Source organism: Vulpes vulpes, chromosome 12 (assembly GCF_048418805.1).
Source record: "Vulpes vulpes isolate BD-2025 chromosome 12, VulVul3, whole genome shotgun sequence".
In the NCBI taxonomy this organism is placed as follows: domain Eukaryota; kingdom Metazoa; phylum Chordata; class Mammalia; order Carnivora; family Canidae; genus Vulpes; species Vulpes vulpes.
The window spans coordinates 187,719,311-187,744,183 of NC_132791.1; positions in this window are offsets into that span (position 1 = coordinate 187,719,311).

Consider the following 24,873-nt stretch of genomic DNA (forward strand, 5'->3'; position numbering starts at 1 on the left):
AATTGAAGGTTGAAAGTGCCCAACTCACGAGGTTACTGTGTTGAGTGCGACTGTACTTCATACTTGGGGATTGGCGCCCTTCACGGGCCACTTTTCTTCCTTTGATGCCTGTCCCCGGGGACACTTGAAGGGGCACCTCCTGGGGAGCACAAGTCATAGGTGCAGTGATGAAAACACCCTGGATATTGCTACTACGTCCTGATTGAAAATATTGTTTGCTGTCTTTGCATAGTGTGCATCCGCACCCCCTTCCATCTTCCACCCCTTCCTCCCTGCCTTCCACGCACGTGCTTCAGAAAATGGGTACAGGGAATTGAGTCAGAGCAATATATGTCTTAATTTTTTTTTTATTTTAACTTTATTTATTTATGATAGTCAGAGAGAGAGAGAGAGGCAGAGACACAGGCAGAGGGAGAAGCAGGCTCCATGCACCGGGAGCCCAATGTGGGATTCGATCCCGGGTCTCCAGGACCGCGCCCTGGGCCAAAGGCAGGCGCTAAACCACTGCGCCACCCAGGGATCCCTATATGTCTTGATATTTATGTTTTGCAGATGAAAAAAAAAAAAACTGAGATACAGAAAGGGTTGGGAACTTGTCCAAGGCACTCAGCTAGAAGGTGCCAGGGTGTGGGCATGCCAGTCCCGGCTACTCTTTATCGGGCACCTGGCAGCTCCATCACGGCGTTTCATGGCCATCCTACTAGTTTCTCTGATCGAGTGACACTAAACCTGCACTTTTGTTTCCCCCTCTCAGGGAAGGGCTGATTCCAAGCCTAATAGCAGCTATTAACATTCTCATACAAGGTCCTTTTAAAATGTGGGAATAGCTTTGAGATTAATTTCTTTTAAAGCAAACTTGAACTAGCTTTTCTATTGATGCTATGAAGAGGAAAATAGTCTTGCCCAAGGTCGATAAAGAATTGAAGAGTGAGGTTAATAATAAAAGCAGAATTAGAAGCAGTTTCAGTGGTGATATGTCATGTGCGAGCCTATAAAATAAATAGCAATTATCACATTAGAAAAACGAGTCTCTTGGAATGGGAGCTGTTTCTGACAACTCTATCTATGTACCACTCTCCTCTGCCTTGCTCACTTTGTGACTTTTATTGACGAAATAAAGGCATGATACTCCCCACCCCTGTACTTAAGATGAAAACTATTTTGTTCTGTAAAAACTCAATGACTAGAGACAAAACCATGCCATTCCGAATGCACCCCCTTACATATTAGCTTAATGTATCAACAAATAATGTGTGTATTATGCTTCACTTGTATATGAAAAAATAGTCCTTGCGTATATATGTATATTTATAACATATCACAATAAATTCTTACTAAATAGTAGTGGATGTTACATACAAAGCAATACATGAGGAGTGCTTATTTTATCCTCTACCTCTCAATCCTTACAGCAGGCCAGCTCTTAATTACCATTATTGCATTTTACAGAGCAGAAATAGAGTTGGCAATGTGTACTGACATGTTCAGGTTCATGGTGCTGTAGAGAGGTGGAGACAAAATTTAGACTTAGTCGTGCAGGACTTAATACTAAGTGTACTTCACCTCCTTAAATTCAGCACGTAGAATATCCACATATGAATTATGTTATTCACTACCCATGGTGAAAATTCACAAACTGGTGTCTCTAAAGCTTGAGAGCATTATTTCTGAATTTTTAGTTAAATGAGATAAACGTCTACCTGAGTATAACTTGACGATCTCCACTCCTAAGTTGTGCCCACAAAGCACAAAAGTCCTGGCTGCTTCTTGAACCCCTTACGCTGGACCTGATTATTTGTTCCGGAGCTCACGCAGCGGTAAACTTCGTATCTATAGTAAAACTGTAGCCCTCCAAGTCGGGCAAGCCTCCCATTAAAGACAGTCTCTACTCAAGCTCTTTGACCTCCGGATGTCCTGGTGTCATGACAGGCACCGCTAGACGGACGCCAGGGAGTGCTGTCAAGGATGCAAATGTAAGTCTTCTTCTGAATAATGTGACTCCACCGATGTCTCAAGGACACATCATCAGGAGAGATAAAATGGTTTTCCAGTGCTCAGAGATAAGTTCACCAAAAAAATGCATTTGCTTAACGGAATACTCTCTACAGAGCAACTGGTTTGGCAGATGGTTAGATGAGAACAGTGAAAGGAAAGTTTAGTGGTTGATGCTATTGTGGGAACTGTGATTGTCATTATAGGCTGCAGGTCCACCTGGGTGTATCTGGAGGCCACTGGAGCACTCGTACCTGGGAATTAAGTATAGGTGGACCAAGAAGCATTTCTGGAAAAGCTTTAAAAAAATAAAGTGAAAGCAGTAGAGTCAAGAACAGTGTCTCGAAGTACAGTTCCCAGACCAACAAGATTAGCATGACCTGCCTACTTGTTCACGCCAAGTTCTCAGGCTCCAGTCAAGACCCATTGGATCAGAAATCTGGAGAATAAGACCTGGAAATCTGTGGGTTTGTTGTGTTGTTGTTGTTTTTGTTTTTCAAAGATATTAATTCATTCATTCATTCATTCATTCATTCATTCATTCATGAGAGAGACAGAGAGAGAGGGAGGCAGAGACACAGGCAGAGGGAGAAGCAGGCTCCATGCGGGGACCCCGACGCGGGACTCGATCCCGGGACTCCAGGATCAGGCCCTGAGCTGACGGCGACGTCAAATTGCTGAGCCACTGGGGCTGCCCTGGAAATCTGTGTTTTAATAAGCTCCCCTGGTGATATTGTTGTGCCCTAAATGCTACAAGCTAACCTTAGTGCAGAGCTTCTCAAATGTGGTTGCATCCTTAAATCACTTGGGAAGGTTTGCAAGTGATTATAATTAAGTGAAAATATCTTGAGATAGAGCATAAGGATTTATTTGGTTTTGTTTGCTTGTCTGAGACTTTAATTCTGAACTTCTCTCAATCACTGTCCTCTTGGTAGAATGATTTTTTTTAACACGTGTTACGAGTCAGACACGAATAATTGTTTCGCAAGCCTATCACGCCTTTAGCACATAGGCACTGACCCTATTTTGCAGATGAGGAAACTGAAGCGTAGACAAATTAAGTCGTTTTTTTTTTTTTTTTTTCAAAATCACGATGTGAGTAAGTGGCAGAGCCAATATCTGAACTTGCCTTCTCAAGCTCAACGCCGGCACCGTGATCCGCTCTTCAGCATCAATCTAGACACTCAGCAGGTAACCAACACAAATTGGTTCTTTTCCTCCCCGCCAGCACATCAAGGTACATTTCTCTTCCCACTTTCTTGTTCTTTAGTGGAAAAACATGGAGCTGATGGATTTTCTTTGTGACTCTGCTTTGTAGGAACTAATCGCTTCTGTTCCCCACCCCCGCCCCCCCAAAAAAGAAAGAGACTATTTTCAGAAGAAAAGGAGGGAGGAGCGGGGACAGTGTGATTTCATGAAAGACCTTAGGGTTTGGGATTTCAAATGTAAATGAAATTTAAAAAAGGAGAAACTCTTAGTATTCTATTCATTATACACTGCCCTATAATCTTTTCTAGTGTTTTTTCCTCCTCTTCCTCAATAAATTTTCTTTAACATTTTTATTGTGAGGTGTAACCATCATGATGTGCAGCTGGGAAACAGCCTTAATGTGGGCAGAAGGATATTACTCTATTTGAAAATGTCTCTTTGATCCCATTTCTAAGTAATTGGCAGCGGTTAGCAGCTCAAGGTATTTCTATCCTCGTGCCGCTGCACATCCCCTTCACCTGTAGCCTACGGGTGGCTACTGGACGCTGCCGCTGAAGGGGGGGACTGGGCGCCCCAGACCTAGCCCATGAGGCTGATCTACAGGAGCAGCGTAAGAAAGAGGCCGCACTTTTTATGTCTGTCCTGGAAAAGCATAAAATTTATGGAGTGTTTACTCCATATGTCGTCTCCTCTTCTGTGCCTCTGCCACATGTCATCTGATTTGATCCCACTGAAACCCCATTAGGATAGAATGGGATAGTTTAGGTCCCATTCTAAAGCAGGTTAAATAACTTCCCCGGAGTCGTTCAGTAATTGGGAGAGGTAGAAGTCAAGCCCCAAGGGTTTGCCTTCAGAAACTGGGCTTTCATCTTCTGTGTCGTACAGGCTTCTGGGATGTCCTTTTCTAGGAGACTCTTTTGCTGCTAAACTTCTACTTCACTTAATCGACAACAGGTTTTGAATGTGTCATCGTGTGCTGGAGACGGCTGAAGGTACTGGGAGTTCAGGGGACATTCGCAGGGATACGCATCTTGAAGGGGCTCCTAACGTCTCATTTAACCTACTGAAAATTTCTCCTCTACCGCACTGCCAATAAACTGAGCCACAGGCAGCGCTGAACTCACATCTTTTAATGAATAAGTGTGCGGACAAATACATGAAGCCAGCCTGGGAGCAACGGCCACACGAACACTCCCTGCTAACACAGGTGCTGATGATCTCAGCTCAGACTGTTACCTGTTCCCCCAAATCCAGTCCCCTTCCTACCCCTGGTATTTGCGCACACTAGGGGTCACCAGGAACTCGGTTGCATTTCCTACTCACCTGTATAGTGAGGTATGACCATGTAACTCCTTTAAATTAATTCACTCGGTTAAATTAATATTTTTTTATTTTTTTTAAGATTTAATTTTTTTTATTCATGAGAGACAGAGAGAGGCAGAGACACAGGCAAAGGGAGAAGCAGGCTCCTTGCAGGGAGCACGATGCAGAACTCGATCCCAGGACCCCCGGATCATACTTTGAGGCAAAGGCAGACACTCAACTGCTGAACCACCCAGGTGACCTCAGTTAATTAGATATTAATTAATATTAAAATAATAAACATTAAATAGATTAAATATTAATTGATATTAAAATAATAAATATTAGATTAAATATTAATTGATATTAAAATAATGAATATTAAATAGGTTCTGTGTTCAGCAGAGAAGCTCACTGTCCTTCACACAGGGGGACCAGTCCAGCTCTCTAGGCTTGCGTCCTGCTTCTGAGCCGACTTGTATTTTACATGTATTTGATGAATTAGGAGAGTGACTTTTAACACGCTGTGCTTATTTTGCATCCATGCTGTTGGGGTTACCCAGAGTTCTTTCCAATTTCAAGGTCTGTCAGACCCTTTGACTCCACCGTCTCTTCCCCTTATCCCCCTTCTCCTCTCTTCCCAGATACCTCAGGTGAGACTGAGGAAGGTAGGTGTGCACGTCGGTCCAGGGCTGCCGTGTGGTCAGCACAATTTGTAGGAGTCCAGTCGGGTGGAGAAGAACGTAAAAATGAGTCTGGAGCATCTAATATGAGAAAGCAAAGAGTCACTAATGGATGATGGGGCATTTCAGAGGAACAGAAGTCTCATTGTAGGGGCTGTGGCCGGTCAGGGAAACCTTGAGACTCGAAATAGCTAATAATAATAACAAATGGCAACCTATTGAAAAAAATATAAAATAACTAGGGCAGCCCGGGTGGCTCAGCGGGTTAGCACCACATTCAGCCCAGGGCCTGATCCTGGAGACCCAGGATCGAGTCCCACGTCGGGCTCCCTGCATGGAGCCTGCTTCTCCCTCTGTCTGGGTCTCTCTTTCTCTCTCATGAATAAATAAGTAAAATCTTTTTAAAAATTATCTTCAAAAAATATATGAAACAACTAATCTATACTGTTACTTAAATGCATGAATATATTGGAAGTTTTATCAGAATTGGAGTACGTACGCAGCCTCATAGGAGCTCCCCATAAGGTACTTGTCAGTCGTAAAGCAAAACTGAATACAGCGGAGAAGCTTGCGAGCCGCCGTGGACCCGCAGTGTTCCAAGGGGCAGGGTCGGCCCACGTTAGGACAGGGAGGTCTGGGCAGCGCGTGATGAGACGCAACGGGGACAACGCGGCACCGATGTTGTAGAGCCTTTGCCAAGGATGCACAGACCGAATCTGATCCTAAGAAGTCATCACGTTAGCTCAGGTGGAGGCACGTTCTCCAATAACGGGCTTGTAATCTGCAAAAGCAGCAGGGCCGTCAAAGGCCAAAGGACGGTCTGAGAATGCTTTTAGGCTATCTGGCTAATTGAATTTAAATTTAAAAACATTATATAATACTCCTAAGGGGGGAAAAAAATAAAAGGACACAAGAAGTGAAGTCTAGGCTGCTTCCCTTTGTTATGATCGGGCGCCCCTGAATCTACTAGCGGAGCTTGAGGGGAGTCTGGTCCTCCCGTGCCAGTGTAATTTTCGGACGGGTGCTCCTTTCTGTGATCCTGGGAAGCATCTATTTCCTACAGGAGATGCACAAGAGGGTGCGAGAGGGTGTTGGGGCAACATCTCAGCGGCGTACGCACACACGATTTTAGGAAACAGAAAAAATCCACACGTGTACGTGCAGTCGTGCTGCAAGGTTGGCGTTGCTGGAAGGTTCGCTCAATGAATACGGCGGAAAACGGAGGGACCGCAGGTGCCTCTGGTTCTTGAGCATGTTCCCGGGGCTGAGCGGCCCCTCCCGCCTCGGTTCTCTGGGCCACACAGGAGCCCGGGCTCTGAATTCAGGCTGGGGAGGGTTTCAGTCCAAGACCCACCGTCTCTGGTATTTTCCGTTCGACTCTTGGCGACTGACTAACTTTCTCGTCCTCCGTAACGACCTCTGCAAAAGAGAACACGTGGCAGTGTTTGCATTCCAGGGTCGTTGGGAGAACTGCACCCGCTGCAGCATGACGAGCGCCTGCCTGTGCCTGGCACAGGGTGAGGGGCCCTCCCGCGTCCTCCCGGGGATACCTGTCGCCCGGCTGCCTCGGTGGCATCTCGCCCCCCCCTGCGGTGGCCAGCGAGGCACCCTCCAAGAGGCGACGTGGCCCAGCCTCCTGTGATGTGACCATTTCATGTGCCTCGAGCTCTGAGATCTCAGGCGTCGGGTGCAAGCGCACAGACCAGCTGTCGGGGAGCTGACGTGCCATCCCCGGGCTCATTTGGTTCTCGCAGTCCTTCCCGGGAGGGACCATCACGGCCAGTCCCAGGAGAGGGGCTGCAGGCCTGGCAAGCCGCACCCTGTGCCCCCCAGAGCCGGGGAGGTCGGGGGGCAACACAGGAGCTGGGTGGGAGGAGGGTGGGAGGAGCGGGTCACCTGTGCCTCCACCTGCACAGGCTCCACCTGCACAGGCTGGCCCGAGTCACCTGCAGACACAGCTTGGGGGGGAGGGTTTTCACCTGGTGAGACATTGTCGTTCCCACGTCCCCCTGACCTGGATGCCTACGTCTGTGGGAGTGAGGCTGCCCGAAAACCAGAAAGTGGGAGGAAGAATAGTGGGAGGTGTGGGCTCAGGATCCAGGAGTGAGTGACAGGCACAGCCGGGCTTGTGGAAGGACACAGGGGAGGAAGGAGGAGCGGTCCCTCCCTGTGGCCGTGCCCCTCCAGGCCTGGCCCTGGGCTCGGCTCCTGCGGCCTGCTCCCGGGATCTCCCGGGCTCCCCCGGCCCACAGCCCTGGCCTCTCCTTCCGGGGCCAGGCACCCCAAGGTGGGGTGGCCCCTCTCGAGGGCCTGTCTCCGAATACAGCCACACTCCGGAGCGCCGGGCGCCAGGGCGCCAACTCGGACTGCGTGGGGGCACAGTGAGCCCCGACTCGGCGCTGCCCCCGACTGTGTCTGTGCCCGAGAGCTGGCAGAGCTGGCAAGCGCCTCCCCTTCCCTGCTGCTAGCGGAGCGCCCGGCATCTCTGATGTCCCCGTACAACTTCACCAAGTACCCTACGAGCCTTGTGGCCCCGAGGCCTGCACCGAGTTTCAGGAAACCAGTCATCGCCCCTGTGCACACAGCAGAAACCAGCCACGGAGACCTCAGGGCCTCGGGCCAGGTTCTCCCAGCTAAGGAGGAATCCTAGCGGATATCCGGGCCCAAGGCAGCCTCCCTAGAGTCCTGATCGTGTGCGTCCCTGCGGATCCCCAGGCCTGCGTGATAATCTGCTGACACTGGGCTCCCCGAATATCTGGTCGATGAGAGGTTTCTAGCTAAGGTCACGCGTCTGTGACCCTGCTCTTCTCGTATTTGATAAAAATACGTGCGAAACTACTAACGGATGAATTACACATGATCATACGTGCATCCATCCATATATCTTCAAACACACGGTGATAGAATGTGCAGATGTTTATGCCTAAGAATCAGCGGTCCAGGTGTCCCATGCAATGCCTGAAGCCTTGTCAAAGCCCAGCGCTTGTCCTCTTGCTGGATCTTCTTGTTCCTTTTTAGCAAACCAAAGAGCAACTGCAGTTATTATGAGAAGGCCTGTAACTGACACTTATGGAGGCTTCTCTGTGCGCCTGGGCCTCTGCTCACTTGCGGGTTCCATCCTCCCTGCGAGTCTTGGAGAATTAACAGCTTACAGATAAGAACATGGGCTCCTGGAGAAATCAAGTCACAAGTGTCTGCATCAGGGGACTTGACGGTTATTTGCAGCATCTCCCAAGAGATCCAAAGTAGGGAGGTGAAGAAAGCTGGCCCTGCTGGGAGTGGGCTGGGCAAGGGCTTCCAACCCCCTGAAGAAGTGTCTTCTGACATTTTCCCTGAAGAGGGCACAACAGGCTCCAGAATGAAAAGGGAGCTCTCCTCTCCGCTGAGTAAACTTGCATCCCAGGGGCGAAGGCTCAGCATCGCCAGCCCGGTCGCTGGAGGTGGCAGTTGCAGACCTTTGAGGTCACCGACTACCCACCTTTGTGGCCCACAGGCAGCAGCGAGGAGGCTCCTTCCAAAACACTTGTCCCCTGAGCGCCCACTCTCAGAAACTCGGATTCAGCAAGTTTGGCTCGTGTCCTGGAATTAATATACTTCAGGAACCACCCCCCGGGTGACCAGGGTAGCCAGCCCGATTCTAGTTCGTAAGGACGGAGAGTACATTTTAAGAAACATATATTTATATTAGCGGTTCCTCACCTGGCTCCCTGGTAGCATCAACTGAAGAGCTTTGATTTTGTCTTTTTTTTTTTTTTTTTTTTTTTTTTAGCTCTCATTGCGGTGTCCCATACCCAGATTCTCAGTTAATTGGTCTAGGATGAGGCTGAGGAATTAGGCTATTTTTAAAGCTCCCTAAATGTTTCTAATGCTTCCCGGGAATCAGGAGCTGACGGCGGTTTTGCAGATCCAATGCAGTGGAGTCGGGAAGATCTCACAGACCGGCCTGATCCTCCCAGGGAAAACACCGTCGCTGAAGAGTATTTCCTCCAGGTCAAGTGTCTTCTCCAACCTCTACAACAGGATCCTGTTATACTTAAAAATGTCTTGTTAAGATTCTTACAATGCAAAAAGTCACAGAAATCTAGGGAGGCCGGGGCGGGGGAGTCGGTTTTTGTTGTTTACTAAAAGGGAACTTGGTGAAAAGGGGCCTCAAAGAAATTGTCCAGAGGAGATCATCACGGAAAATCATAGAAAAAGAGAAGAATTTGTGCCATTTGGAGCGGCCCTGCCGGGTTGTATGGGAAACTTTTAATGCATATCACATTATTCAATCTTTAAAAGAATACTATGGTATCTATATCGTTATTGAATACATTTTTTAAAGATTTATTTGTTTGAGAGAGAATGGAAGGAGAGGCAGAGGCAGAGGGAGAGGGAGAGGGAGAGAAGCAGACTCCCTGCCGAGCATGGAGCCCAAAGCAGGGCTCTTCCCCACAACCCTGAGATCATGACCTGTGTCTAAATCAGGAGTCGGATGCTCAACTGACTGAGCCACCCAGGCGCCCCTATGGAATGCATTTTTATAGCTAAGAAAACTGACCACATCTACAGAGAATATAAAATGACCCAAGGGGGAGCACCTGGGGGGCTCAGCGGTTGAGCACCTGCCTTTGGTTTAGGTTGTGACCCTGGGGTCCCTGGATCGAGTCCCACATCGGGCTCCCTGCAGGGAGCCTGCTTCTCCCTCTGCCTGGGTATCTGCCTCTCTCTCTGTGTCTCTCAGGAATAAATAAATAAAATCTTTAAAAAATAAAATAAAATAAAATAAAGACCCAATGGGACTAGACCTCAAGATTCATGACATCAGATCAATAGTCTTCCTATTGTAAGACACTATTATTACTGTATAATAATATTCCCAGATAAATGTGTAGGGGTTTTCCACAGAGAAAAAAAAGGGAGTTGGGCTTTGAGATTCCAGGTGTGATGAAGATATTCACAGGAATCAAAGTAACAGAGAAGAACTGATCATGGGGATGTGAGTACCATGAAACAAGACTTGTGGCCCAAATGGGAAGCCCTTAACCTCCGCACCCCAACCCAGCCTCCAGGGAAGAACCAATCCCACTGGAGTCCTGGTTCCAGCGGGACACGTAAGAGACATGTGGGTTTCCTGATCCTTGCTGTATTTTTCTTCTAGATTCACGAGTCGCTTTGCCACCTCTGAGGTGTGCCGCGCACCGTACTCCCACTGAGAACACACAGTGGGATGCCTCCCTTGGAGCCACCGACATAACCAGGAGGGATCGACAAACATGCTAAAGCAACGGAGTGTTCATATTAAGGACTATGGGTGAAATAATGTTTCCTCTAGGGGGATGACAAAATCGGAGGGTGGAAGGAAAGAAGGAAGGAAAAAATAAAGGAAGCAGAGAGAGAGACAGACAGACAAAGAAATTGATTTTAGAAACATAGAAGAGCTTTATGGGCAAAAACGCTGGACATTGAAATCAGGGGCCTGAAATATGACCCTTCCACAGAGGATCCCCCGTGCATTCCTCTTGACTTGTTGTCCTGAAAAGATAAAGAACCAGTGGCTTGTTAGGCCTCACTGATGACATACCGAGAACCTTCCCTTCTTCATACAACCACTCAATCCTTCAGAAAATTCCCAACGGGTAAGGAGTGCTTTTTAAACCACCCATTTTCCTCTGAGTGCTATTATCATGGGCCAATTTCTTTGAAAGTGTTTCCTAAAAAAACATGATCTACTGACTGGTAGGGACCAGTCGGTCAATAACAGGAGTCCCGTGGCTGCTGTCCACCAGGACTGCAAGGACACAATGCATATGCACCTGTTTTTCTCTTCCGGTCTGAATGTCACTTTTTTTGGAAAATAACAAAATATATTCATACAGGACCTCCCCCCACCCCCCGCCCCCATCAGCTGAGGAGCTCTCTTCTTCCATTCCAGGAAAACATTTTCCTCGTTATTCCTGTTAGGTTGGGGTGGCAAAAGTAGAAATTCTGTTCTCCTTCAATCCATCCCGAGACGTCTGCCATGGGGCACGAGAGCCCCAAATTGTTTGCTACTCAGCCGTGTACGGTTCAGCGAATCTACTCAGAAAACATACATCTCTTTATACATCTTCTATTTCACTATATTTTCATTTTGATTGATTTTTATATTTCTTTCTGAACTTTATAACTTGGAGATAAAACAAGCTTGGTACTGACCACTTGATATTAAAGAATGTGCTGAACAGTTGCTCTTAACAGAAAATTGGATCCGTGATGTGACTATTTCTATTTAATGTCAGGTAGTCACAACTTGTTAAGACCTGCTTTTCTTAAAGCTCTGAAATTGCACTTATAATGAAAATGCATTTTCAATGTTTGGTGTATGCTTACAGCAGGACTTCATCTGTAAATTACCTATAATTTTCTTTTACTAGGCTGGTTCCTAATATAAAATCCTGATACTGCAATGTAGTTTGCTTGAATTTATATCGATATGAATTAATAGAAAAAATAACAGTGACTGAATGATGTCTGTAGTGTAGCCGACAGTATCATACCAATGTCAACTTCCTGGCTTTGATATCGATGGGTTACATCAGATGTTACCATTGGGGAAGCAGAGGGAAGGGTACATGGGACCCTTTGTCCTAGTTGTGCACATTTCTGTGAATCTATAATTATTTCAAGCTCAGATTCAAAACAACAGTAAAAGGAGGAAACAGGGAGGCCTACAGAGTAACTGATACAGACTTTTTGAAATAATTAAATTTAGGCTCCTGTCTCCATCGCTTAAAAGCTGACTTTGGGGGACGCCTGGGGGGCTCAGCAGCTGAGCGTCTGCCTTGGGCTCAGGGGGTCCCGGGATCGAGTCCCTGCAGGGAGCCTGCTCCTCCCTCTGCCTGTGTCTCTGCCTCTCTGTGTGTGTGTCTCATGAATAAATACATAAAATCTTAAAAAACAAAAGAAAAAAATTTAAAAAAAGCTGACTTTGGGATAATTATTTGATGTCTCAAAGCCTCATTTGATTCATGTCTAAACTAGCAGCAATACTCTCGGTTATAAAAATAAATAAGAAAATTTCTCTATGAACCTTGCCCGGAGAAGGTGCTAAAAATGGAATGAGCCATTAGTGATGCCAGATAAAATCAACAACAATAACAACAAAAATATATGCTGCATTTCTTAAGTGTTTATCTGTACTGCACACGCTGGGCCTTAGCCCAAAGGTGGGTTTTAAGGTAACCTGACCCGTAAGTCCTTCTACATCTCTGAAGTCCCTACCGTCTGTGTCCCTGTCCTGTGGCTTCGAGGTGATTGGAGGATACATGACTAATGCAAGGAAGAGGAATTTAATCTTTCTGGCTTCCTCTCTTCATCATAATACCTCCCTATTGACCATAGGGTCAAGACCCAGACACGCTAGCTAAACAGATTAGCACTCCAAGGCCCCCTGACATGGTTAAGGATGATCTTTCAAATGCCCTCTCCTACAATTAAAGCAGATAATCCATTGTAATCAAAGTCAGCAACCCATTGGATACCATCTTTTGCAGTGAAAGGGGGAACTGTTACTTCATAATCCCAAAGAGCTAAGAAGCCACCATTTTTTCCTTGTAATGGTAGGATATGCCATCATCAAACACCAGTTGGAGAAAGACATCGAAGGTTCTCAGCTTTTTTTTTTTTGCTTGTTTCTTTTCTGATATCGAGTATGCCAGTGCATTCCTAACGAGTATCAGAGTATCATCATTATAGACAGATTTCTCTGAAAAGTACCTTTGAAGCTGTAGTGCATGCTAACAAGGAGCACCAGCTACAATAAATGGTCTAACATCTATCCTATAAATAAATTAAAAAAAAATTCTGTGTACTACCGCAAACATGCATAGCACCTTCAATTTCTTTTTAAAAGAAGTCATCCCTCGCAGAAGAATGGATCCCTGCTCTTCATCGTCACCACGGAATTTTATGTCTTTGTGCAGAATTTCCATGTCACTGTTTCATCTTATCAGATTCTCAGTGAGGTATTCACAATCAGCTGCGGACCAGCGGCTGAAAGTTGAAATTGATGTGAGTCCAAGATGCACATGTTCTTGTAAGTCATGTAGAGCTCACTTCTAAATGCGTATTTTTGGCCTCGATTTCTGTAAGTGTTCCTCACACATTGACAACTAGCTTCCGAAGTTTTAACTGAGAGGACCGCTGATGAATAAAATGATAGCTCCCACACGAACAAAAGAATGCTGATGACATAATGAACGGCCAGATGAACACTTGTGATCTTCTCAGAGGACTAGTAGAAAGGCCGAGATTCCTGGAAAAAAAAAAAAAAAAAGACTATCAGGCACAAGAGGGTGATGCAAAAGTCTTATCCAGCGTTAAAGAAAAAAAAATCTTTTTCTCTGATAACTAACAACCTTGACAATATAACAGAATCACAACTGAGTCGCTAAAATGTTGACACCTGTACTTTCAGGCCTGTTTCCTGACTGGTCTCAAATAAGTTGGTCTTTCACCTGAATCCACACTTTCATCTGTAAAATGAAGGAAATTTAAAAATGTTGCCAATTTTTGTGTGGATGAAATGATGTCATGCTTCAAAACCGTTCCTTACGACTAATACTATAAGTGAAGCATGTAAGTTTATTGTATTGTGTTTTGCCACTTAGAATCGTACAGTCCACCTCCTTTTAGGGAAGTAAATATCCGGGACTCCATTTCCAAGTCTAGAACGAAGGAGATTCATGGTGACATTTCGATGCTGGTCAATACTTTGACAAAACAGTAGCCAAGATATTTCTTCAAAACACCCTATGCCCAAGCATCCCTTAAATGAAAATGCCAGCTTGAATTGTTTCATTCTGTCTAAGCTATTCAAAAGGTGCAGGGCATCAGAATGGACTAACAGGGCCGAGCTCCGAAAGGCCGGCAGGAAGTCCAGGAGGTCGGAAGGAATAAAAGCAAGTTATTCACCATCGCCATAACCATCGCCACGGCCCCCCTGGGCTAACCTTTCCTGAGGCTCTGACCCCGCTCTGCCCGGAGGAGATGCCTGTGCACGTGAGGGCTCCCTCTGATCCTGGCTGTAGCGATAGAAATATATCTTTGGGAGAGATCCAGGAGGTAATGAAATGAAGAATCATAAATTCCATGGGTGCTTATGCCTGCTAACAGAGAAAAATACTGGAGCCTCTGAGTGTTGCAACTGTTTCCATCTGTTCTCTTTATGTGTAACTGATGTAAGGAATTAGTGACTGCCAGAAGTCACTTGCTTTGCAATTACAGTGTTTCATGATATTAGTATAAACTAGGAAAATGAGCTACTCCATTCTAGAATGGAAAGCACAGATGAAGGTGAAAGCTGCTTTGGAGATCCTACATCACTTCCCGCGTCCTCCGTCATTACCTAACCAAAGGGATATTCTCACTTGACTTGCAGAGCAGATGGAAAATCCCAAAGACACGCTGATAAAATGTGGAGGAAACTTACCTAAAATCTCCTGAATTCTCATGATGGATCCTAGGGGTGGCTTTATTTGTTTCCTATGGGTCAAGTGGGTGGGTGAAATACAGCTTGGAAATCACAAAGCCAGTCCTGTTTCGAATTAAACTTTGACCCCCTGGTGCTTGTTCTGTGTCAGAACGAGGCCCTAGAATATTCATCTTCGTTTTTAGTCTGACTCTGGAAGCGCACACGCGTTCTGAGGTTCTGGCTTTCATTAAGCTTCCCAGCCAGAAGTATAACCTTCATGGTAATTCGGTTCGACCCTGGATAAAGCATTTCAGTAAAACGAGTCAGAAAAATGATCTGCGGAATGGGTTTATTAATCACTGTCCTGAATAACGCACAGGAACGATGCTGCGGTAAGAGGGCTGAGAACGGTCTCGGTAAACCAAACACTTGCAAATTAAACTGGTCGAAAAACAAATAGTGTGTCTCTTAAAGCATAAGTGCAATAAATATACAGAGTTCTCTGTACAAAATATTCTTTAGTCAACAATGGGAGAAAAATAAAAATCCACAAGACAAGCAACTGTTTTAAATACACATCTTATCTGTGGGTGGCAGTAGATTTTAGCAGAAAATGTATGCATTTTGGAGAAAGATGGATGTGAGTTTGAATGCCCAATCTGTCACTTACTAGCTATATGACTAAACAAATCCCATAACTTCTCAAAGCCTAAAATTCACAATTATAAAATAGAAGTCATTCCAGCCATCTCATTACACCACAGTGAAAATGATATGAATTAATGACTGTAAAATGCTGGCAGGCAATGGGTGATTAATAAACGCTAGTCTGTCTCCTCACAGCATCCTCCGCACCTTACATTTTAGTAAGATTTGAAGGCCCCCTGGAAGTCTAATGAAAGCTGTCTCACAAAAATTATAGACAACTACAACTTGCCATACATTTCTAAAGGTCCGCAAATGCCATCCCTGAGCTATCCGTGGACCCCTGGCTTACATACGATTAATAGATACAAAGAAGGTGAAGGGCAGGGCGTTTTGAACATTCTTGAGAGAATTTAAACGAGAACAGACCGTATTCTATCAAAATACTCAACAAAGTGTATTCCTTGGGAGTCTGGTTGTAGGGCAACTATCACTTCCTTTCTGAAGTGGATTACTAGGATGTAAGATTATAACGAAGAATCCAGATGCGCACGTTGGCAACCAGACATTTTGTTGTGCTGCACATAGGTTAGTGTTGTCCAGGTTAAGATCACTGGCTTGCGTTCCCAAAGGTAGCGATCCCCCTGCTGCCAAATGCACAGAGCATCTGGAAATGGTAGAAAACCGTGAAGCCATACAATCGGACACTTGGGAAATTCCTGCCCTTGAACCCCGAAACAGATATATGGCGTTCTGCTAAAGATGCGCACCACTGACGTCTCTAGACATTGAAAAATATCTAACTACGTGTGCGTGCTTACCTAGGGCGCGTAGTAATGTAAGGATCCTTCAATCATTGTTTCTTTTGAGTTATTGTGAAAACAAGCACGGGGAAAAATAAGCCCATCTTTATATACAACCTAGTTTCACATTCATTACAATGAATAATTGTATTATTAATAGCTATAATTGCTGCGGTTTTGCAAAAAAAGTACTAACTTGGGAATTTACGGAGGATTATTTATGACTATCTTTTGGAATAAAATGTTTCCAACTTAATATTTATCTTAAAATATTAAACTGTGCTTATTTCTCTTCCTCACAAAGCTTCGATATTTCTTAAAATCTCGTACCCCAGGTGTACCTTTTCGCATATGGTAAGAACAAAAACAACCATAAACAAGTCCTTGGGAAAGAAAGGCATGAATTAGTTTCAGATTAGATAAACGGGGGTCACACATAACAAATATAAGGAAAATATGTAATGTAAATCAGTGACATAAAATAAAACACTCTTCTTCTTTGCTCAGAAAGTTGAGTTCACTCAACTTTCAAAACGAAAGTTGAGATAAGTTCACTCTCAAAGACCCATTTAGTCAAGTTGGTCATAGAAGAAGGTGCCGGGCACCCGGCTGGCTCGGTAGTAGAGCGCACCCCCCGGATCTCAGGGTTGTCAGAGCCCCACGGTGAGCGTAGACTGCTTAAAAAAGGAGACGAAGAAGAAACCACCAACACGTGCATGGTCCTGCTGCATCTTTAAGAGTCGATAGCAGGGTTGCCTGGTGACAGTAGCTACAGCCGCCGTGGTGAGTGCTACGTGATGCATCGTTGTCCAGCCGCCACCCGTACACCTGAAACTAATGACCTTTTATGTCAACTCTACTTCGAGAATGAAAATCTTTAAAAAAGAAGTTAGCTGCATGTGGCACGGCACGACGTGGTGGCCCAGGGATACTTTTTTTTTGAGCCCAGTCATTTTTAACATGTGCTCCTCCCGGCGATGGCAGTGTCGCACGACAACGGCTCGCTGAATGGAGAAAGCCAGTCCTCGTGGAACACCCAGGGGCCCACTGAGAAATGAAGCCTCTCCCCACGCCTTTCGCTTCCCGGGTTGTGGGTGGCAGACTTTGTTCTGCACCGATCTTTCCGATTGCAGGGTAGATTGATATGTGTGTCTCTCTAGGGGCGCGGAGCAGGTGAGGGCAGGAGCGGAGTCGTCCTTCCGAGAGCATGTGGGCACCTCCAGCACGTTCGGCCACGGGCAGCGGGCAGCAGAGGCGGCACAGAACCCCAGCTGCATGGGCCTCCTCCTGAAAGAGTTCTGGAGAATTTGATGCCTCAGCATGTTTCAGAGGTGGAGGCTGGTGGGATGGAGGCTCCAAGCACTATGTCAATTGTCCCTGCTTTGTCTTCCATGTCAGCTATGTTCTTCATTTACTCATGTTTATATCAGTGCACAGCATATATGTCGAGCCCCTTTTATATGTCAGGGGCTTTGCTGAGAGTCCTGGGCCCAAGGACAGATAAAGGAAAACCATTGCCCATCAGGAAGCTGCAGACTTCTGCTGGAGGACTTGCAAGCCGACTTCCAAAGGCCGGCCAGTAACAGTTCTGAGGGCGGCATCGCAATGGTGAACTCAAGAAAGGGGCCGGATAAGTCAGCCGGGGAAGGCATAGGGATCGGAAGTGAATCATTGAACGTCAGGCCTTCTCTGGAGGTGCCCCTGGAAGTAGCTCACATCGTCTACTCTGGAGAAATCTATGGTCTCCACGGCCACCACCGCCGCTCGGTAGACCATGGTGGTGGCAGGGGCACAGGACACACAGTACCTGCCAAGTCGACGCAGCCTCTCCAATGACCGCATGGAGCAAATAACCCGCACCTGTCTCCCTGGGGGCGTAAGGGGGTGAGGGAGAGCCGCGCGGAATGGATGTACTGGGTTAAACATGGGAGGATAGGAAGTGGCCAGGTACGAGAAGAAGGAAGATCATTTCAGGAAGAGGGAGGCCCGAGAGAACTGGGCATCATGTGTCTGTGGTCCCAGAGTGAGTGGCCCGAGCTGCCTGTCTCTGCGGGGAGATGCCGATTCCGACCAGGCGGGTTCACCAAGGGCCAGGACTGGGAAATGTGTCCACAGAAACAGCAACCGGTTTGGGAAAAAAATGAAGAGATGTGATGGGAAGGACTCAGTGGGAGGTGGATGCGCCCTCCCTCAGCAAAGAGGAGAAATAAGACGTGATCCTCGTCTCTCCTACGAGGGAAAGGTCAATACTCCATCGCTCATGGGGTTTTCAGGAGAAGCGAATAAGATTAGCTGCTTCTCCGGATGCCTAAGAACTCGTTAGCACTTTCTAAGAACAGCTTCTCCTCTCCCTCACTCCTCTCCCAAGCATTTTTTTTTCGTTGAATATGGTTTGAAGAGCTCATTTGCATGTCTGTAAACATCCTGAAAAAACATACAAAAACTGTCAGAAGTAAGATATTAAATACAAGAGTAGGATGTTGCTTGGTGTAATAGTTTCATTACACTCGTGGCCCTAACAGATGACTTAGGGAAGAAAAAAACGGGAATTTCTTGCCTCTTGCCTAACTTCCATGCACGTGATACATCATACGAGGTAGAGAGGTGAATTGTGCGCTGGCTGGTTGTCTCTCTCTCGTTCTTTCTTCGAACCTTCTTAGAATTCCAAGAGCTCCGTCATTGTGTTGTGCAAACAAGACCGTGTTAATTGCATCTTCAAGATGAGTAAAAGCTTCACTGAATCGGTAGCTGGAACCCACGTAGCGTTTACCATTCCTGGGCACTAGGAAACTGCGTCCACGTAATCTTCATGCCTACTCCATGCGTCACGGGCTGTTATTGTTCTCGCTTTAAGGAGGAGCCTCCACAATTCTCATATGGTCTCTCACTCATACGGGGAATATAAGAAATAGTGAAAGGGGGTTATTAGGGAAAGGAGGGGAACTGAGTGGGAAAAGGGAGGGAGGGAGACAAACCATGAGAGACTCTGGGAAGCAAACAAAGGGTCGCAGAAGCAGAAGGGGAGGCGGGTGGGGGGTGGGGGCGACTGGGTGACGGGCACTGAGGGGGGCACTTGGCGGGATGAGCACTGGGTGTTAGACTATATGTCGTGACAAAAGAGGAGTCACAATACATGAGCAGTATAAGGTCACACATCAAATAGGCAGCGTAGTCGGGACTTGAACCCAGGTAGCGACGCTGGAGCGCCTGTGCCCCTGTCAACTATTCTAAAGGAAGAAACACATGGTGGAGGCATCAGCAGAGTGAATATTTTTAATGCCTCTCTTCTCTCCAAACTCAGACGACTGAGGTTAGGTCTGAAAAAAAACTGTCTAACACTCTCTAGGCATAAACTTCGGAAGAGTAAGAGACTAGGGCGTGTGTGTGCATGTGCGTGTGTGTGTGCATGTGCGTGTGTAAGTGCTTGGCTGTGCACTGCAGATGCGGGTGTATCCAAGATAAAACAGCAAACACACGCCCAGCCTCATGTGCTTTCTGTCCTTTGGTCCCCACACGCGTCCACAGTGTGGATAGCGTCATCCCCACTCTTCTGGCAAAGAAACTGAACTCCGCGTGGCCAGGAGGCTTCTCCCAGGTGCAGGGTCGCGCCTGGCGGAGCCGGGATTGGAGGGCCTTGGAGGGCCGTGTGTTGACACAGAAGGTGAGACGCTGCTGTAAGGCACTTAACAGAAAGCATTACGTTTGCTGGGAAGGGAACGAGGTGCAATTCAGAGAGGGCTTTCCTGGCGAGAGTATGTGCACAGGCCCCAGTCTGGAGAGTGCATGGGATGAGTGGGAGCAGCACTATTGCTCCAGTCGGAGCGGCGCGCAGGGGCCGCAGAGGCAGGCCCACGACTCCTCAATGACGCGGAGAAGCAGCAGGAGGCGGGTGGTGCAAGATGACGATGTGTAGGACATGTAGGTAGCAACCCGGCACCTGGTCCTGAAGGCATGGGCGAATGGTGCTGCCCTCCGCGCTGAGAGCAAGGGCAACTCACAGGGCTGCACGGGGCCGCGAGCAGAGGCCGGCTGGCAGCCACGTGTGCACTCCAGGGGCTGGCTCTCCAGGCAGGCCTCTGGCACCGTGGATTTAGGGGGAGCATTTAGCAGACTCCTGTAACGATGTCGCCACGAGACACAGGGCTGTTAATGGAGCAATGGCGAGCGACACAGACAGGTACACTTGAGAAATTCTAGAATCTAGCTGGGCTGGCCGGAAGAGCAGACGGGGGGGGGGGGGGTGAGCGTGCCCAAGGGTCCAGGCCTGACCTCCGGGCTGCACCACGTGCAGCAGGCACTGCCCAGGGGCCCGAGCAAGACGGGCTCGGTCGTATCCAAACATTCTGACACAGCCACCTACAGCCATTCGAGAAGAGGAGAAGCATCCTGAAGCAAGCACGGCGACATCTGGGTGACCTGCAGCCCTGCGGTCACAGGAGGGTTACAGAGAAATATCCCCTGACTCCAGACTCTGAGCGGCTGATGCACGACCTGCCCGGAAGCGGAGGTTCAGGAAGCATGAGTCCTCCAATCCCTCCAAGGAGTCAGGAGTTCTTTGTTTTTCCTTCTGTGACACTTGAACTCCCGAGAGGGAAGAACAGGTTAGAGATGCTCGAAATGGCAGTTGCCATTCAAAATTACGCCCTCGTTTTGCAACTGGGAAAAAGGAGGCACAGGCTCCTCCTGGATCGCATGTATGCAGGCCCCACAGCCTCCTTCCCCATCACAATCCTACTGACCTGTCACGAGTCTTGCAGCGCAGGGGGGGGATGTGAGGAGGATCCTTTATACCTTCCTAGGCCCTTCATCCCAAGGCCAAGGCCCCCCTAGGAGCCAAATACAGTGTCCTCAAGCCCTGGCACCCACATGGGACACCTCCAGGAGCAGCGTTTTGCTTCCTTATGGAGCATTTGATACTTGCAGTAAAGCCACGGGTGTGAGCCGATGCCGAGTCCAATATCCCATGATTTAACTTGTTCAAACTCATCATATCCAGTTCTTTAAACTATGATTTTTTCCTATTATTATTTTCATTGTTATTATAAATAGCAGCAATTGGAGTTTGCTTAAGGTCAAGATTCATATCGAAAGGAAGGCGTGTTTATTTATCCGTCTCTCTGTGCATGTGTATAAATTCCACTTTAGGAAATTTAAAGTCTTATACATGATGAGGAACAGAAGCTAACATAGACTGTGGATATTGGGTGATCTAGCAGTCGAGTGACACTCGATCTGACGCGATTGGCCTTCTTCTTGGCACGCTCATTTTGGAGAGTCTGCAAAACTGAACGCTGAAAACTATGCAGAAACAAATGGCACAGTATTGCACTGTATACTATTGAAGATTTATTTCAAATTTTTGAAAGGGAAAACCTAGATACTCAGATGGCAAAACCTGTCCTTGTAGAGGGAGTTTAGTATCTACTGGGGTCTTGGTCCAAGTTTGGGAGAGAAGTCAGGCATCCTGGATTCCAGTCCCCATTATCCATGTCCATTCTGTGTGGCTTAGGGTAAAAAAGCTTAAAGTCTCTGAGCTTAAGTCTCATCTTCCTTAAAGGGGAATAATAAATAATAATGGTTCCAACTTTGTGGTCCTCTTTTGAGGACTAACTGAACAAATGTAGTGAAGGGTTGGGTGTGGTTCCTGGCGTAAATGTTGGCTATGCTAAGGATGATGATGAATATATGCAATAAAAGTTGGGAAATATTGGAAGGCTTAATTAATGCTCCACAGATGGAGATAATTTGTCACCATGCTATCAGAAAATATAATTTCTTCATACGTCTGGGCCAAGGAACACCAGATCTATGATGGTATTCTGAATAATGCCTAGGCGACTTCTGCAAAGAATATCCAATTTCTTTTCAGGGCAGAGACTGTCTTCTGTATGTCTCCCCTCTTTAGTCCTAGTTTACTATTCAATTGATTAACCTCAGGAAAAAAATATAATAAAATATGTCTTAAAAACCAAATCATCGTATGTATTCGCATATCATTCATATATCATATATATTTAAACGTTCTTATTAAGATCCTAAACCTTAGGGACTAGTCATTAACACTGGGAAAACTGGCATAAGGGGACTAATTTTATTTTGAGCACTGTCATGGCCTTGCTTGGAAGATTCTGGCAGAAGAACAGTTTGGTGGAAATGATGTGGGTTTTTAAGTAAAGCTAGGCCAAGCCAAATTCCAGGTCGTGCTCTGTGTGTCCTTGGGATCCTTCTGTGACCCTCTGTTACCTTGTAAGAACTAGGGTCATATAACCTATCGTATCGCTTTTGAAGTAGATGATAAAATACATAATATATATCCAGTACCAGGGATGCAGGAAGAGCTCAGTGCGGATATGCAACTCCTCGGAGTAAATACATGACACAAGGACGCCGAATCACTTGTCTTTTCTTTCTAATCAGCTAGTTAACAGGCTAATTTGAGAACGTCAATAAAATGAAAGATCTCTGAACTGGAAGTCAGGAGCCCCAGATTTTGATTTTTGGCTCGGAGCTGTTGTATTTCCAAGCAACCATCACCATCGTTGAGTAGAAAGCACATGACGCAAAACTTTTGTGCCAAAGCCCAGCCGGAACCAGGATTTCCAAACCCCTCGTGTGACCCAAGCGAGTTCCATGGACGACACAGATCTCAGCTTGCACACCTGTAAAATAAACCAGCGACCTAAATGATCTGTAAGTGCCCTTCTAGCTGTGAAATGGAATCATTACTAACAGCTAATGTATAAAAATATTTATAGACGGATCTCACCTTACTTTCTTACTGAAAGTTGATGTGAAACTGGTACATAGAGGGGGTAGTTGGGAGGAACCACGAGGGCAAGCGGCTCCTCTTGCTTTCATTCGTGCTTGAATCCTAGTCGGGGGCGGATTTTCTGTTAGAAAGAGTTACCTTGTAAGAGCCTATGGTGATTGTGCATCTTTTTAAATTTTTTTTTTGATTTTTAAATTTTTTTTAATTTTTAAATTTTTTTTTGATTGTGCATCTTTTAAAAACATCTTTTTTTTTTTTTTCCTTTCCCTGTCCTCAGTGAAAAGAAACGTATGTCCCGTCAATGGATGTCGACCACCGTCAGGAGGTTTGTCTGTGGCTCACGGTCCCTTTCACATTTGTGGCATCGTGCATTTCAATTAGGAGCCCCTGCAACCAGGTGCCCTCTCTACCTGCCACGTATAAATGAACGTCAGGGTGTTGCAGAAGATGGTTGTCCGAGATGAAAAAAATCAAACAGATCTCAGAAGATGGACTGAGGCTCATAGAATCGGTTAAAAACCCGGGGGATGACCAATAAAGGATCCGATTTGCATTGAGCCAACATAGATGCCCCGAAGACAATGGCTCAGCTCCCATATGCAGCATTGATCAAAGCGATCGCTGTTACCATCTAACAGTCTTCCTCTGCGCTAGTTACGTAACGCACATGTTATTTTTACTGATGTGGAAATTTGGATTCGGAGAAGTAAAGATATTTTACCTAAAAATAGGGACTACTGTAACTTCATTCCCTTCCAACACATGGTACGGTGCTTACTGTTATGGTGGCCACATCATCTGATGGAGGAGGGAGATGTCTCTGAATAAAAAGGAGGGAAAAAAAGTGAATTAAAGGAGAAGGGGAAAATACAAAGTGTGGTGCAAAATTAAAAAAAAAAAAAAGAACTCAAAGTAAAAAAGGCCTCGTCAAAAAAAAAAAAAAAGGTGAAAAAGAAGAAAGAAGCAGAGATAGAGTATAGAATAAAAGGCAAACAAAACTATTGCAGAGGAGCTGTGAGCCTAAAGGAAAGTACCAGAGATGGGATTTTGGGTGACAACGCGGAAGAGGAAAGAAGGAGCGAGGGGGTCTGCTTGTCCGCTCGTTAGAATCTGACTGTTCCCCTTAGGGAGGGCGTGTTAGTGTCTCCTTCGATCAGTGAGTCAATGTCTCAACTGCGTTATCGCTGCCTTCCTTGTGGCTTTTAATAATCATTCTTGAAATAAAAGTGTTTTTGCCGACATGTTGGGAGATGCTCTCCTCACTTGACCGATTCTTTAATCCACCCTGAACTGTCTGTCTGTCGGCAGGACTGGGTGTTCCTGCAGACTGAAAGCCAAGAGAGCCGAGAGGGGCGCTGAGGCTGCCGAGCACATTAACTTACATAACGGCCCTGTCAATCCGCCCTCCCCGCCAATTCCGTTTTGTTGGTTTATACTAAACTTGATCAGTCTCTTATTGGATTTGCTTTTCTTCCCGTACATCAGTCCGTTAGCTCAGCCTCTTTGAACTGTACCAAGTGCTCGGCCTGGAGGAGTCGCCGAAGGAACCTAAGGAGCACTCCCACCGCCGCCGCCGCCCCCATGGGGAGTATTCGGGTGTTTTAGACCAGATGCTTCTGTCCTGACGGGACCGTATGGCGGGGCCCTAACTCCTGGGGTGATGTGCTTGGACTTGGGACTTCAGGCCCTAGACAAGGTCATGAGGGTGGCGCCCGGACAGTGGGAGCACAGTCCCTACACGAAGGGGAAGGGACATGAGGACGCTCCCTTGTGCTCTCTCCCTCTCACCTGTCGTGTGCCCAGGTGCCGGGAAGGCCGTGTGAGCACGCAGATGGATGGGAGCCATGAGGACACCCCCCTGTGCTCTCTCTCCCTCTCTCCCTCTCTGTCCCTCTCTCTGCCCTTTGCAGCCTCTGGAGCCGAGCGAGGTGAGCGTGAGCTGCGCCCGCCTGTCCGTCTGGGCTCTTCTGCTCCAACCGTGATGGTGGAGCCCGGGTCGCTGTGCCCCTTTCAGGGTGTGCTCTCCAGGCGCCCTGG